Source organism: Schistocerca gregaria, chromosome X (genome assembly GCF_023897955.1).
Source record: "Schistocerca gregaria isolate iqSchGreg1 chromosome X, iqSchGreg1.2, whole genome shotgun sequence".
NCBI lineage: Eukaryota > Metazoa > Arthropoda > Insecta > Orthoptera > Acrididae > Schistocerca > Schistocerca gregaria.
In genome coordinates, this window is record NC_064931.1 from 382,690,183 (window position 1) to 382,706,315 (window position 16,133).

The 16,133-nt window shown below is 38.8% G+C and overlaps 1 protein-coding gene and 1 non-coding gene across 2 annotated transcripts in view; one reads left to right on the forward strand and one right to left on the reverse strand.

Moving 5' to 3' along the window:
* LOC126297751 (calcium-dependent secretion activator-like) overlaps window positions 1–16,133 on the forward strand; it is a 1,391,877-nt gene that overhangs the window by 1,184,926 nt on the left and 190,818 nt on the right. The window lies entirely within an intron of this gene.
* Window positions 7,602–7,676, reverse strand: Trnas-cga (transfer RNA serine (anticodon CGA)). The gene has a single exon. It is a non-coding gene; the product is annotated as a tRNA-Ser (tRNA).

The following is a 16,133-nucleotide window of genomic DNA, read 5'->3' on the forward strand; positions in this document are numbered from 1 at the left end:
TTAAAACAAAGGCGTTTTTCATTGCAACAGAATCTTCTCATGAAATTTCAATTACCAGTTTTTTCCTCCAATTGCGAAGACATTCTGTTGGCACCCACCTAAATAGGGAGAAATGATCATCATGATAAAATAAGAGAAATCAGGGCTCTCACAGAAAAATGTAAGTGCTGAATTTTTCTGCGCACTGTTCAAGAGTGGAAAGAAAGACAGATAGCTTGAAGATGGTTCACTGAACCCTCTGCCAGGCACTTAATTGTGAATAGCAGAGTAATCACGTAGATGTAGATGTACATGTGTGGAATAATTGGTGTGTCATTCCTTGCTGGCCCGGTGACTACCAAGCAGTACACGAAGGTTTTGGTAGATGATTTCATCCCCATTATCCAAAGTGACCCTTATTTCGGCAAGACAGTGCCCGATCCCATCAAAGCATGAGAGTGTTTGATCTCCTGGGGGAGCATTTTGGGGACAGCAATCTGGCTCTTGGGTACCCAGAGGTAACAGGCATTGGCCTTGATTGGCATCCATATTCTCCGGATCTGAACACATATGACTCTTTTTTGTGGGGCTGTATAAAAGACTAGGTGTATAGCAATAACCCCAAAACCATTACTCAGCTGAAAACAACCATTAAGGAGGTCACTGACAGCATCGATGTTCCAATACTTCAGTGGGTCATGCAGAATTTTGCTATTCATTTGTGCCACATAATCGCCAATGATGGCAGGCCTGCAAATGTGTCATAACCTAAATATGGATACAAGTTTAATAAAGTCTTTTCACAACATAGTTTGTAACCAATTTACATATTTTTTTCATATGTTGCAATAATTGTATAAATAACTTGTACTGTTATCACTTGAGGGAATTCTCAAATAATATCAATAATAATTATTTATAATTGTTTTAAAAACCTACAAACTAAGTTATTAGTCAAGAGTAAGTGACATACTTTCTTTCCTGCTGTTAGTTCTCTATTGCTGCTGCCTTCAAAAACATATTTATGTTAACTAAGTTTTCCACAGAATACTATCTTTCATTTTGTAGTTTACATATTACATCTGCAGAAATGTGCCATTCCTTTACAATCTTGTGAGATTCACACATTTATTTCACTTTGTCTGAGCTCATATTCTATCACAAGAAAACATTTTTGGTGGTTCAAAGAAATGGTTCAAATGCCCCTGAACACCATAGGACTTAACAGCTATGGCCATCAGTCCCCTAGAACTTAGAACTACTTAAACCGAACTAACCTAAGGACAGCAGACAACACCCAGCCATCACGAGGCAGAGAAAATCCCTGACCCCGCCGGGAATCGAACCTGGGAACCCGGTCGTGGGAAGTGAGAACGCTACCGCACGACCACGAGATGCGGGCCATTTTTGGTGGCTCACTTGCAATTAGAATTTCAGTTTATTCATTTCTTATCTCTTCCAACTACTTTATTTGATTATTCTCCTGTAACCTTTAATAAAATGTTGTGTCTTACACCTTCTCCAGTTGAAGAACATAATATCATCATTATTTAAAATTAAATCTCTAGCATTTTTCCTGTCTAACACCTCATAGTCTCCTACAGAAGTCTCAGCTATGAAGCTTCCATCTGTATGTATCTCTACTAGCATCTGGGCCACATGCATCTTGTTCAACAGTAATACATGATGGGCTGCCATTTCTGAGCTGCTTTTCACCCCTCACAGTACCACATACTTTATGATACAAGATGCTGTATGCTGTGGGATTTTGAGGGGGGGGGGGGGAGAGGGAGAATGAGTGGTGATGACAGACCATGGGAATTAGGGCAAACACTAGTAGCAATTACAACAAACTTTATTCATCTTAATGCATGCCTCTCTTTGTTTACCCTGCCTGTGGCTATTGTACGGACAGTATGTTCCCCCTGCCAAGGCTGGTGAGCTGCTGCCTTGCGCTGCTGAGGCAAAGTCTTGAACACATGGCTGCAGCTGGCAGAGCCCATTCATCTTGCTGTCTGGTGTCATTCTGGTGTTGTGATGGTACTGCTGGCGTCCAATGATGAGTGAGCCCTGCCTTAAAATCCAGTCATACTTCTATGCCTCCAGTGCTCATTTGTTTTACTAAAACATGACACCTAGTCATGTTGCCACAATAAGAGAACTCACTCTGGTGAGCTGACACCTACACCTTTGCCACACAGTTGCCCCTGTGCACTGCCATTTGCCATTAAGCTTGGCTATCCTCACAGCACAGTTGTCTCGTGTGTCCGTTATTGTGACCCACATATCATCATACTTGCGGCATTTGACCTTCAGTTTTCAAAAAATTGCAATGCTCTATGGCACTTTCATGCTACTCATCCCTACTTTTGTTAAAGTCTAGTAATTTTCTGATCAAAGACCAACTTGTAGCACTGCACTGCCCTCCCCTAAGGAGAAGACCCAGCCCCTCAGGTCTTACCCCAGCCTGGTCCTCTGTTGCAATTACTTCTACCCGTAATCCACAAAACTAGTACTCAACACTAAATTGGCTACTCTTAACTACTGTGCAAGTTTCTGTGTTCATCGCTGACTCCATAAATCTGTGTTTAATCTCTCGCTCATGATATCCAGTCTACAACAACTTTTATTCGCCTTGGGTTGGCCTTCTGTGCGGCTCACTGTTTCAGATACATGAAAGGTATAAATAGCAAAATCAGAGTTACTATGGTGCTAGGAACTGCAACACTCAAGAATGTGATTACATGGCATCTACCATACCAGTACTATTCCCCATGCTGTCTCAATTGCTGTACAGTTATCTGCTCCTCCAGGGCTGTTATTATTAGGCTTACTGTTTGGAGCATGCTAGGTTCCCATGTATTGTTAAGGAAGGTAGTATTTTGTTTGGACAATATTGCTAGAGGTTCATCTGGCCAGTACAGCTATGGCAGTGTAACATTTGGAAGAGAAACTCTCATTATAGTAGTGGGCAAACAAAACATGGGTCCCATAATGTGACACATGGTCCTGTTCATCAACAGTCCAAGTCCGCTACCTTGTAATTTCAAATATCTCATCCCCATAGTTTCCCCTCTTGATATCAATAGCAGCCATCATTATGTCATTGTACACCAAGTATTTCTAAAGTAAACCTGCCTTTTCCAGATGTGGTTCTGATTTGGTCACATCTTTTTTGCAATGACATCCCCATCTTTTACACGTGAAGAATTGCATGGTTCATGCACTCCTACTTGTTGCAATTTCTCAAGGTAGGCATATCATGACTACAATATATTGGCATTGCTGGAACTCACCCTTGGTCATCACCATATGCTGATCCCCTCTTCTGCTAATAGTAGCATCCCCTCTTCACTTACTTGCATAAAGTCCCCAAATTTTCCTTACTTAACTAGATAAGTGTGTACCATATAACACTTGTACAGCAGATGTTTGCTCACTACTGGTACCTTCATCAATACATGAAATTCAGCAGTAACTCTACATCGACCATAGCTCTATAGTAGCATAACAGCAAGTTCTGGCTGCTTTGCTCGACCACTAGATCTAATTCTTGAGGCAATTCTCCTTGCACCTCTCCCAAGGTCATGCCTTTGCATGTGTATTACAGGCTTTTTTTTTGCTTTGTTCACCTGCATTTTCATGTTTCTCATTTCTTTGCTGGTTTGTGGGTTAATTCATACTCAAATTCACTGAGTTTTAATGCCCATCTTATCAGTCTACTGCTTGAGTGCTTCGAACCTAGTAACTACTTCAGAGTAGTATGGTCCATCACTACCTTGAATTCCCTTCTGTACAGATAACATAGAAAGTATGTTACTCCTTACATCAAGCTAACCATTCCTCTGTCTGTTGTAGAACAGTCTCTCTTGATCATATTCAGTTATTCTGATACATAGGCAACAGGATGTTCTTGCCCATTAATCTCCTCGCTCAAAACACACCCCAGAGCATGATTTGATGACACACATGGTAATATGAAATCCTTCTGGAAGTCTTGAAACACCAACACCAACTTGACAAATGCTTCCTACCACTCTTACAACATACAAACTTAATCCCCTTATGTAGCAACTGTGTCAATAGCCTGGCAATATCTGCAAACCCCTTCACAAACTTTCTACAATAATTTGTGAGACCGAGGAAAGATTATAATTCTTTGGTTGCCTGGAAATTGTTCCACTGCCTGTATTAAGCTTTGATCAGTCCTCACACTGTCCCTACTATTGATATGGGTCAGATAGTTAACATCTTCCAGCTTAAAGTGACATTTTTCTGTGCCAAATATGAAGTGGGCTACTTGTGACCTCTCAGACATTTCCCTCACATGTTGTCTATGCTCTTGCATATCCCTTGAAAAGATAAATATATCATCAAGATATGTGAAACACTGGTGCAGTTTCAGTCCCTTTAGCACTCCATCCATCAACCATAGAAATACTGCCCATGCATTCTTCAACCCAAAGGGCATCTTTATTTGTTCATAGTGTCCCTGAGGTGCTGAAACACTGTTTCAGTCATTCTTCCAAAGCAATTTCTAACTGACTGAATCCACTCCTTGAGTCCATTGTCAAGATGTACTGCCATGCCCTAGGTTATCTATTATCTCTGTAATGTTTGGAACTTGATAGGAATCTGCCTTAGCCTTACTATTCCAATGATGATTATCTCAGCAAAACCGATATGCCTTAAGCCATCCATCGACTTCTCCAGTATAATCACAATTCCTGCCCCACAGGGACTAATACTCATCTCTATAATTCCATCAGCCATCTGTTGGTTTATAAATTTCTCAAAAATGGGTTGCAGCTATCATGAAATTCTGTATGAGCTCAAATACATATCTGATTTGTTTGCCAGCAGAATCCTGTGTTATGTTACTGGTGTAACAGGCAATGGCCCTTGGAGAAAAAGCAAATGCTGTAATTCTAGTAACAAGTCCTCCAACAAGTCATATCTGTCCCCTTACAATGCTTCAATTTCTCATGTAGTTCTTGTGACATCCTGTGTGCCTCATTATAGCCAACAGCCTCAGTGTGGCAATCTTTCTCATCTGGAATCTCCAATCTTGCAAATAACATTCTCTTTGACAACTTAATCTCTTCAGCACCAAAATTATCCATATTGATTGGCACTAGCTTGCCTCTGCCCTCTTTCATGCATGTGAAATATCATGTTCCACGAAACAACATGCCACATCCTATATCTCACTACCACTAAGTATTTTTCAACAGTATTATGAAAAGGAAATTTGCTACTCACTGTTTGGTGGAGATGCTGAGCCACAGGTAGACACAACAAAAGGACTGTCACAAATAAAGCTTTCGGCCATCAAGACCTTTGTCAACAATAGATGTAGACATGCTGACACACACACACACACACACACACACACACACACACACACACACACACACACACACACAAAAGCACAACTCACACACTCAACTGCAGTCTCAGGCAACTGAAACCACACTCAAGACTGCCTGGGACTGCTGTCATGTGTGCGAGTTGTGTTGCATGCATGTGTCTGTGTGTGTGAGTGTGTCTAAGTCTATTGTTGATGAAGGCCTTAATGTTCGAAATCATTATTTGTGACAGTCTTTTTGTTGTGCCTATCTGTGACTCAGCATCTCCACTATAAGGTGAGTAGTAACTTTCCTTTTCATACTATTGCCACATTTCATCCTGGATTTGCCACTTAGTACTACATCTACATCTACATCTACATGGATACTCTGTAAAAGCAAAAGTAATTGTAATTGTACCATGCTGTAAATCTACAATCTGCTAAAGTCGTAAATGGTTAAGGAAGTCACATACACCAAATGAATGGAAATTTTCTAAGACTGTCTGTAGAGAAATGAATTTCCTTCCTCAGATGAAGTACAGTCAGAACCATTTTGATAACATCATAAGTGAAATAACAACAACATATATGATGAAGATGGTTTGATAAAGCCCCTGCCAGGTGCTTACATGTGATTTGCAGAGTATTTAGGTGTAGATGTAGATGATGCAATATACTCTAAAGCCACTGAGAAAATTAATCTGTGTTATTAAGAGGCTCAAATTGAGCTTTTTATGAAACTACCAAGATGTTTGACATAACACATAATTGATGGCATCCTGAGCTTACTTTTAGTACTCTACAATTCTGCTGTAATGCCATTCATCTCTCTATATACACACTGAAGTCACTTGTGTGCATCCCTCTGTACATACAGGGCATTCTCAGGATCTGCTGTAGGAATTTTGATGCAGTTTTGACTAATAATGAGGATTTTTTTGTGTATAATTTACAAATATTTCATAGGAATGTCTGAATTATGATGAATTAAAATTAATTTGTGAACAAGAAACAATTGCTACCAAACAGAGTTACAGTAACTTGAGAGAACTGCAGCTTCTCAAGAATGCAGCAAGTTGGATCTCATTTGCATCTGGTGTGATGGTCTAGCAGCAAGATGTGTTGCTCAAAACCAAAAGGTTATGGGCTCAAACCGAAACTGGATCAAATTTGTACTATGCCTTTGAACCACATGCATAGATACAGTAAGACAACACGTGATATGGTCCAAGGAATCAGAAAAGAGAAATGGCAAAAGAATTTAGTCGAGATAGGCTTTGAAATTGACAACAATTTCAGACTGCTAACATCTGCTTCCTTCAGATTGGCAACCACGTTCCATTGCAAGTTCTTTACACTTCCCATCTTAATTTTAATCAATAAAATTTACTAAATTTGTGGAAACAAGAGAGTTGTCTGTAGTTTTAATTTTGTGTGCCATCAACTTAGCTTCATGTTATCCTTATTCAGTCACAGACAAGAGTGTAATCCTGTTCTGTTACAAATATTATTGGAATTGAATGCTACTTATGTTTTCCATATAAATCACTGCTTGCCAACTATATGAAAATTAAAAATTGAATTTTTAAAAGATCAGCATAGCATGAAGAATAATTAAGACTGTAATACAGAACAACCCTGTAATAGTGGATGTACAATAAAATGCAAACATTAGCTGCCATTTTTCATTTTCAGAACTTTCATTTTTATATGATTTATTTCTTTGCTTAATAATTACTCATAGTTAGTCCAGGAAATTGAGTAACATGATTCATGTATAATGTACTCAATTAACATATATGTGGCAAAGACTCCATTATGTTACAGTCCCCATAGTTCAGAAACTGTGTACCAAACTGAAAGTGTGTGAGAGATATCTCAATATGCTGCATTTGATCAGGGTGTGGACATGGTGTACTCAATGGCAGCAGAAGTCAAAGACATATAAAACTTCCTGGCAGATTAAAACTGTGTGCCCGACCGAGACTCGAACTCGGGACCTTTGCCTTTCGCAGGCAAGTGCTCTACCAACTGAGCTACCGAAGCACGACTCACGTCCGGTACTCACAGCTTTACTTCTGCCAGTATCCGTCTCCTACCTTCCAAACTTTACAGAAGCTCTTCTGCGAAACTTGCAGAACTAGCACTCCTGAAAGAAAGGATACTGCGGAGACATGGCTTAGCCACAGCCTGGGGGATGTTTCCAGAATGAGATTTTCACTCTGCAGCGGAGTGTGCGCTGATATGAAACTTCCTGGCAGATTAAAACTGTGTGCCCGACCGAGACTCGAACTCGGGACCTTTGCCTTTCGCGGGCAAGTGCTCTACCAACTGAGCTATCGAAGCACGACTCACGTCCGGTACTCACAGCTTTACTTCTGCCAGTATCCGTCTCCTACCTTCCAAACTTTACAGAAGCTCTTCTGCGAAACTTGCAGAACTAGCACTCCTGAAAGAAAGGATACTGCGGAGACATGGCTTAGCCACAGCCTGGGGGATGTTTCCAGAATGAGATTTTCACATATCAGCGCACACTCCGCTGCAGAGTGAAAATCTCATTCTGGAAACATCCCCCAGGCTGTGGCTAAGCCATGTCTCCGCAGTATCCTTTCTTTCAGGAGTGCTAGTTCTGCAAGTTTCGCAGAAGAGCTTCTGTAAAGTTTGGAAGGTAGAAGACGGATACTGGCAGAAGTAAAGCTGTGAGTACCGGACGTGAGTCGTGCTTCGGTAGCTCAGTTGGTAGAGCACTTGCCCGCGAAAGGCAAAGGTCCCGAGTTCGAGTCTCGGTCGGGCACACAGTTTTAATCTGCCAGGAAGTTTCATATCAGCGCACACTCCGCTGCAGAGTGAAAATCTCATTCTCAAAGACATATACTTTTATTCTTGACTTCACAGTTTGTTGGATGATTAGCTGTCAAAGATGATGCTATCTTCTCTCATATGTCATTTAGTTGCTTTGTTCAGTGGCAACTGTACCTTCTAGTGGTGGTGAATTCTTTGAGATATTTAATAAACCCAACTATTAGATTTGATATTTTTTTATTTTTAATCTATTGATTCATTAATCCAGGCAAGAGTAGAGCTATTAGGTCCTCTCTTACATCCAATCAGGTATTCTTCATATTTTGCAGTTATTCATGATGACAGTCACATTGTAGGAGTTCTTACATCTAATATGAAATTCAATACTTTAAAATAGCTATGACATTAATAGAGGGAATAGTAATATCTACAGGCAAAATATGAACCAGTTTACATTCACTTGGAGAAAAGTATAGTAAAAAATAAGTTATAGGCAAATAGGTTTAAAATGTGTGCACTGCCAGAATTTGATGTGAGAAATGGATGGGAAAGAGACAGGGGCAGCAACATGTTAGTACACAAGTAATGAAGAGAATGGGAAAGAAACTGGAGTGAATTATATACATATTAGAAAAAACCAAAGCTGGGAGTACATACAAGTATTTACACTACTGTTTGAGAAAGATAAATGATCATATGCATTACATTTTAAAAAACAACTATAATATTCATGAAATGAAGTTCTTCAGCCTTTTATAAAAACTACAGGACATAGAATTTTGCATAGGTGTCTTGTTCTACAGGTAGACAACAGGAATGGGGAAAGAGTTTGCAAATGTTTCTGTTTTATGAATAGACACTAGTTGCATACTAGACAAACAAGACCTTGCATTGTATTTATGATGCAATGACAAGTTACTGAACTGTGGTGCTAGGTACTGGTGTAACCAAAGATTTAGCCATAGCATATTTCAGTTAAATTATCTGTGTAGCCACAACCATCTTAAATGGGTGCATGAAACACTGACATGCTCAAAGAGACAGTTGCTATAAATGTGACCCACACAACCTTACCTAGATGGCTATAATAATCTAGGTTTTCACTTCTTTTGTCAAGATGGTTTTAAATCGCAATAGAGTGGGTTTGATAGTATTAGTAATTGCTCAAGTTTAATGTTTGCATCTTGTCTAAGTATGGTTAGGAACTTCTGGGGACATGGTAGTAGTATTTTCTACCCAGCAGAGGTGCTCATTCAAAGTGTCACCAACTTGTCCACCACGTTCTGATACAATATTGCATTAACACCAAGAAAAAAAGGGACACTTTTAGGAAAATTTCAGACTATTCAGTTTCTGGTGGGTCACTACAATTACTTAGAACTTCTTTTTATTACCTCTAAGTCCCAGGTTTTGTGACCATCTGAACACAGAAGACATAAATCATCTATACTGCTACCTACAGAAATCGCATGTAACTAAATTTGGATTTCATCAGCATAGAAGTAATATTTACTTCAGGACCACCCAGCACTGGCCTTTGTGGCTTTCCTGAGAGAAACTGTTGCAGGGAAACTTATTATTCCAATAGAAACTGTTACTTGTTTCTCAAGCAGTTCTTAAGCCATGTCGGTGTGCTATGTGAAAGTTATCACTGCTGATTTGGTAATGGACATTCTGGTATGAATGTAAATATCTTAGAAGTAAAGTTATCACACACACACACACACACACACACACACACACACACACCAGACAAAAGTGTAGAATTGTGCCTGTAATGCTATATTGTTGTAATTGAGTACACAATTGACTGGGGTGAAGGAGTGTTTTGAATGGAACCACTGAGGGGAGAAAGAGGGTGGAAAATGGGAGGGAGGTTGGGGAAAGGTGGATCATGGCTTGGAGGGAGACAGGACAGGTGCACAGGATAGGAATGCAGGAGGGAGAGGCAGCAATCAGGTAAAGGGAATAGAAATGTGACACAGGCAGCAAAGCCACAGTGAGTTTCTGCAGCAAGTGCGGTATTGTCTGAGAGGAGTGGGTTGGGGAAGAGTGATGAACAGAGGTAGGGGAAATTGTGGAGAAAGGGGTGTGGGTACAGGATAAGTGATGGTATGGTCTTGGGGCAGGATGGAGATGCATGTGGGGAGGGTCTAGGGGAGATTGAGTCCAGGAGGATTATGAGAATGAAGGATATGTTGGAAGGACAGCTTTCAATCTATAATTCAGAAAAGCAGGTGTAAGGATGTAGTATCCAAATTGCATGGTCATGAACCAGCCATTGGGCTCAAGCTTGTTGTACCCAGCAGCATGTTCCATTATTTGGTGGTCAGCTGTGCTATTGGTCAAAGTTACCTGCTGACTGGTTTGAGTGGACAGTTGGTTAGTTTTTCATGCTGACATAAAATGTGACTTGTTGGCTAGGTACCTAAGAAGATTTCCTTTAGGTATCCTACAAAGAGATTGACAGAGAAGGGTGCCATACAGTCTGAAGAGTGTCCTGGCACAGGCTTATCCTACCCTATTAAAGACAGAACCAAATGTGAAAGTGGGTATGTTATATATCAACTCTTAATATCTGTTCAACATTTTATGTGTTTCTGACCATCAGTCAGCTGTCCACCTGAATGCATGGCCACTGAAAAACTGTGGCCAAGTTCAATGTCAACCCCCCTGTGCCAGAACATTCTGTGTGCACTGCATGCTTCATATCACTGTCTGATTCACAGTTTATGCCACCTGGGTCCTTCCTTCCAATCACTAGCTTTTCTGAACTAATGGATGGGAGTAATACTTGGAAAACATCTTTTCTCCCTACTTGCAGCAAATAGTTTGATATGAGCAGACATACCTGTAGTGGAGGACAATGACCCATATTACTTAGAAAAACCATAGCTGAGGTGTGACTGAAAATCTTTACTGTCAAGGTGAATCTTATATACAACTAAGATAGAGGAGATCCCTGAGTTATGGTTGATGACAGAGAGTTTGAAATAAAGAATCAACATTTGGTATCAGGAGTTATGGCTAAGGTAGTGTTGTGTGTGTAAGAATTAAACATTCTGCTTTGAGAGAAAGAGAGTGATGACATAGAAAAAAATTAATGTAATTGGCAATAGAGTATACAGATCAGAACAAAGAGAAAAAGGGAAATGGGCTGCTGGACCAAGGCTGTCAGCAAAAGAAAATAATTCAATAATTGTAAGATCAGCATACAAAACTACAATATGTTTGAAATAATAATTATGCAGCAGTTGTGATGTTTACAGTTAGAAATTAAAAGAAGAGATAATGAAGAAGATGCTTCAGTAATGCAATTAAGGAAAAGATTAATAAACATAGTGCTACTGCTCTAAATATACATATAATCACAAGGCAAGTAGTTACAGGGGGAGTAGAAGCAACTAAAATTAAGTAAGAATGGCAGTAAAGAGGAATATAACAAAGACCTTAGATGGATTTAGAAGAACAAACATAGTTATAGAGTTAATAGAAATGCATAATAGTTTTTCAGGGAGCAGAGAGTATTACACTGGTTTCAGTGTTAAGTATACATTTGATGTGTATTTTTTATTTTATGTTAGTCTGTTCCCTGATAATAGAAGCTATCTTTCTGCCTGCTGTAGTGTTCATTATTCTGTCATGCTGGGTCCATACATTATGAAGACTAAGAAGGTATAAGACATTGCTCAATATCTTTAGGCATTTGTATGTGAAACCTTCTCATATTGTTAACCATGTCACTGCTAAACATTTCTTGTGGCATGAGTTGTGCAGCATTTTTAGATATGACACAAACATTGTAGCTATGGCCATTGTTTTTTAGTACTTGATACTTTTTGTACCACCCAATTTCTCTTGCAAATGTCTGCTGTTATCACAGTTATGCCCAGCTTTTCACACAATATCTGTATGACCAGCTTGTTTTTCATTTGATACATCATTTCCCCCACTCCAAACAGATTTAGGTAATTTCTTTTTGGTATTGTGCTAGTTCAGATGTCATAACAGAGTGATATCTTTCAGATGAGAACTAAAAAAATATCAGTATATGTTGTTTACATGAGGAATCACAAATATGTAAAGGCCATTAAATCAGAAACATCTCTATAGATTAAATTAAGAACAACTTAAATTAGAGCTGTCATATAGGAAATATTGTACGAAAATGTAACCAAAGATTTGTTTTATTGGCAAAAAACTTAGGAGATGTGACTAATTTACTAAAGAGACTAAATAAATAATGCTTATCCATCCTCTTCTGAAATACTGCTGCATGGTATAGGATCCTTAACACATTATGTGTGTTATACAAAAAAAATGTTCAAGGAAGGCAGCTAATATTATATTATCATGAGATGGGTAGAAAGAGTGTCATTGATATGATAAGTGAGTTCAGGTGGTAATCATTGAAACAAAGGTACTTTTCAGCACAGAAAGATTCTTTCACAGAATCTCAATCACCAGCTTCTCTTGTGATTGTCAAAATATTTTATTGGCTTCCAGCTGTGTAGAGAGAAATTACACTCATAACAAAATAAAAGAAAGCAGAGCCCACACAGAAAATTTTTGGTGTTCATTGGTCCCATATACTACTCAGGAGAGATGAATTAGTATTATATTTAACAAAATGTTTCTAATGAAGCAAATGGGTCTTTGTCCCTGGCCTGGGATAAACGTTGTATTGTTATGGGGAAAAATTCGACACAGGAAGAAATTATTATAATTGTAGTAGACTAAAGGAAAGTAGTTGTCAGCTACTGCCGTTATTAACTTGTATAATGTTTAACTATTTCAAAAACATCACCATCATCATCCCTGTCTCCATCATCATGATTCCACTAAACAACAAAACATGACACTAACTTAACACTAATTTAAATGCAAAACACTTTAACACAAAGAAACTAATAGTGTTATTATTATTTGGCTTTCTTCCTTAATAAATGTTGTATATAGCTTTGTTTTCTTCTTTTTATTGCACTCTGTAGCTATCTATGCTCTCTCACTCTTCTCTTCTCACCTTATCCATCCCACTTTTATGTACTAATCAGAAACCTCTAGCCTTGCTAGAGGTTTCTGAGCTCCACCATCAATGTTTCAGGACTATACAGAAGCCTACTCTAAGAAAATGCTGCTTACAGTTTTTCTTCAAAATTTTCTGTATTTCTGCAGAAACTCTTGTTGCTATATCTATTTTGGTTTCAGTTTATCTGCAATCATTTTCTCTAGTTTCAATACAATGCACTAATTCCTGTAACCCTTTTTCTTCCATTGCTCAAAGAACCATATCATCCACAAACCTCAAACACCCTATGTTTGTCCTCCAATTTTTACCCCATTGTCATGTAATAGTCATTATTCCATCATAGTCTATAAGTACAGATTGGTAAGGATAGGAGTCAAGATAAAGTATTGTTTTACTTCTTCTCCTAGTACACTCCAATTCGTCCTTCTGCCTCTAATTCTTTGTGCCACTTCCTGATTTAAATATAAAAATGTAACATGTTTATCAGCACCTACTTTCCCAGTCCACTCTTTATTCACTTGTTATGGTTGCTCTAAACTACTAATCAAATGCTTTTTCCCAGTATTCCTTTTCTGAGGCTCCATAAATCAAATATATCTTCCCCATATTAATAAACCTCTCCCCCAAAATGTGCACGAGTTCTTTTGCACCTCTTGCACCTGTATTTCCTCCTTCTCCTGCTGCTGGTGAGTCTTCCATGTTGTATGGCTGTGATCTACGAAACATTTTGGTTCCTGGAATTTGGCCAGAGCTGCACTGGACATTTTGAGAGGTGTCCCTGTTGACACTGAGACTTGCTGACAGACATGCTAGACATCAGACAGCAATATAAATACTGTGTAAAATGGTCATAGTCAAGTTGACATGTGATCAGCAGACATAATGTCCTCCCCTGGTACTTGTGGTACTTGAGTGGTCATTGTGATGGAATGTCATATCTAATGACCTGGGTTCAATTCCTGGCTGGGTCAGAGGTTTCCTCTGCTCAGGGCCTGGGTGTTGTGTTGTCCTCATCATCATCATTTCATCCCCATCAACATGCAAGTCGCCGACGTGGCGTCAACTCAAAAGACTTACACCAAGTAAACGGTCTACCTGACAGCAGGCCCTAGCCACATGGCATTTCCATTTCAGCAGGGATAATGCTTGCCAGTGATAAGACTTAACTATTGATTGTCACCTGTCAAAGATAAACACTCATCTATCAACTCTGCAGAGCACTGTCAACACATTAATAAGTTCTATTGCCCCTACTTTTCTGTTGAAATTATCCCCATGCTTATACATTCCCATTGCTACTCTACATAGCTGTGTATAATAATTTGTCACTCTACATAAATGTTTGGCTTCAGGAAACTTCACTTCTTGATTTCCTGAATGAAAAGCATGTTCTGCTATAGCTCAGTTTTGCATTTTCCCTAGTTGGTAAAGTCTTTTGTGTTCTTTCAGTCTTGTTTTCCTGCTTCTCTTGGTAGTTCCAATGTAGATTTTCCCCCAAGTATATGGCATCATGACAAGTAACAGTCAATAGTTGAGTTTTATCTCTGATTAGGATAGTCCTTCTGATCATGTGTAAATTCAACCATGCCTGTTTTACACAGTATTTATGTCATTCTCCATTGTCTGACTCATTTACATCTGGCCATGAAAGATGTGCTCCTGTGCCAGTTTTTCACTCTTACCTTTTTCAGTCTTTTATTAATGATCTGTAACATATCTATGTCTGTATGGGAAATAACATTTTGTACATTTGTACATTGTTTACTAATAAATTGGACTTGATAGGTTGCATTATGGTTCATTGGTATACATCATGCTTTATGTTTGTAACTTGTGATTTATATATATTTTTGTTGGTTACATATTGTCCCCTGTTTCTGAATTTTATGGCATCCAGTTTGCTACCAGTTGACAAATACCAACTTCCTATATATTCTTTATCAGAACTGAGAAACAGGCTGTCTTAGATGTCTTGAATAAATCAAGAAAAATTCCACAAACTTTCTTTCTTTTATTTAAAACCTACAAAATGAAATGTTTCAAACTTTGAGTTTCTGCTGATTTTCCTTCATCCATGCTTAGATGAGTGGTAACATCTTTGCCTACCATGCAATGGGCCCAGGTTCACTTCCTGGCCGGGTTGGAGATTTCCCATGCTTGTGGATTGCGTGTTGTGTCGACCTCAACATCCTCTCATCATCACCGACATGCAAGTCATCTAATGTGGCATCACCTGAAGTAAGAGATGCAACCCAGCAGCTGAACTCCCCTTGGATGGGGCCTTCCCCCAACAATTCCACACGATCATTTCATTGCCTAGGATCTTTATTTTGCATGACTGAAGTTTTCACATGTACCATTCCACTTGCCTTCTTTGTTAGTGGCTCGTGTTTGTTACTGTTCCTTCTCATTAGCTTTATTGGTATTGTATTTTTGTCATATGTCTGTGAGTTGCGAATTTCATTTACTATAGATTTCGGCGTATGATTTGATTTTTTTCATTTTAGTTGCAGAAATCTCAATATTTTTGTCAGGCTCATTAGACTCAAATAAATTCAATGTCTATTTTATCCTTTTACAAGGTGTTTTTAAAGTTTTGTCCACTATTATCTGATTGCCTAGTCTAATATACTTTTCTTTCTGTTAGCAGAAATAAATTCATGCTTGTTACTGGTGTTATTACTGGACTGTGTGTCATCTGTTAATCTTGTCTGAGGACTATGCTGTCTTTATGAGCTACGAGTCTGAGTCCTTAGGTGATTATACTCATGCTTGTTTCAGGTAATATGCTGGAATTGCCCTTCCAAGGCATTGAAGGCTTAATGACCTCCTTTGTTACACACATTGGATGACCCTTAATTGTAATAATTGTTCATGGAGTAATTAAATATTGACTGAGTCTAGTGTTAGTTTTAAAGAAAAAATACCAATCTTCTTTTCTTGATGATCTCCTTAAATCCGTTTCTTGAATTT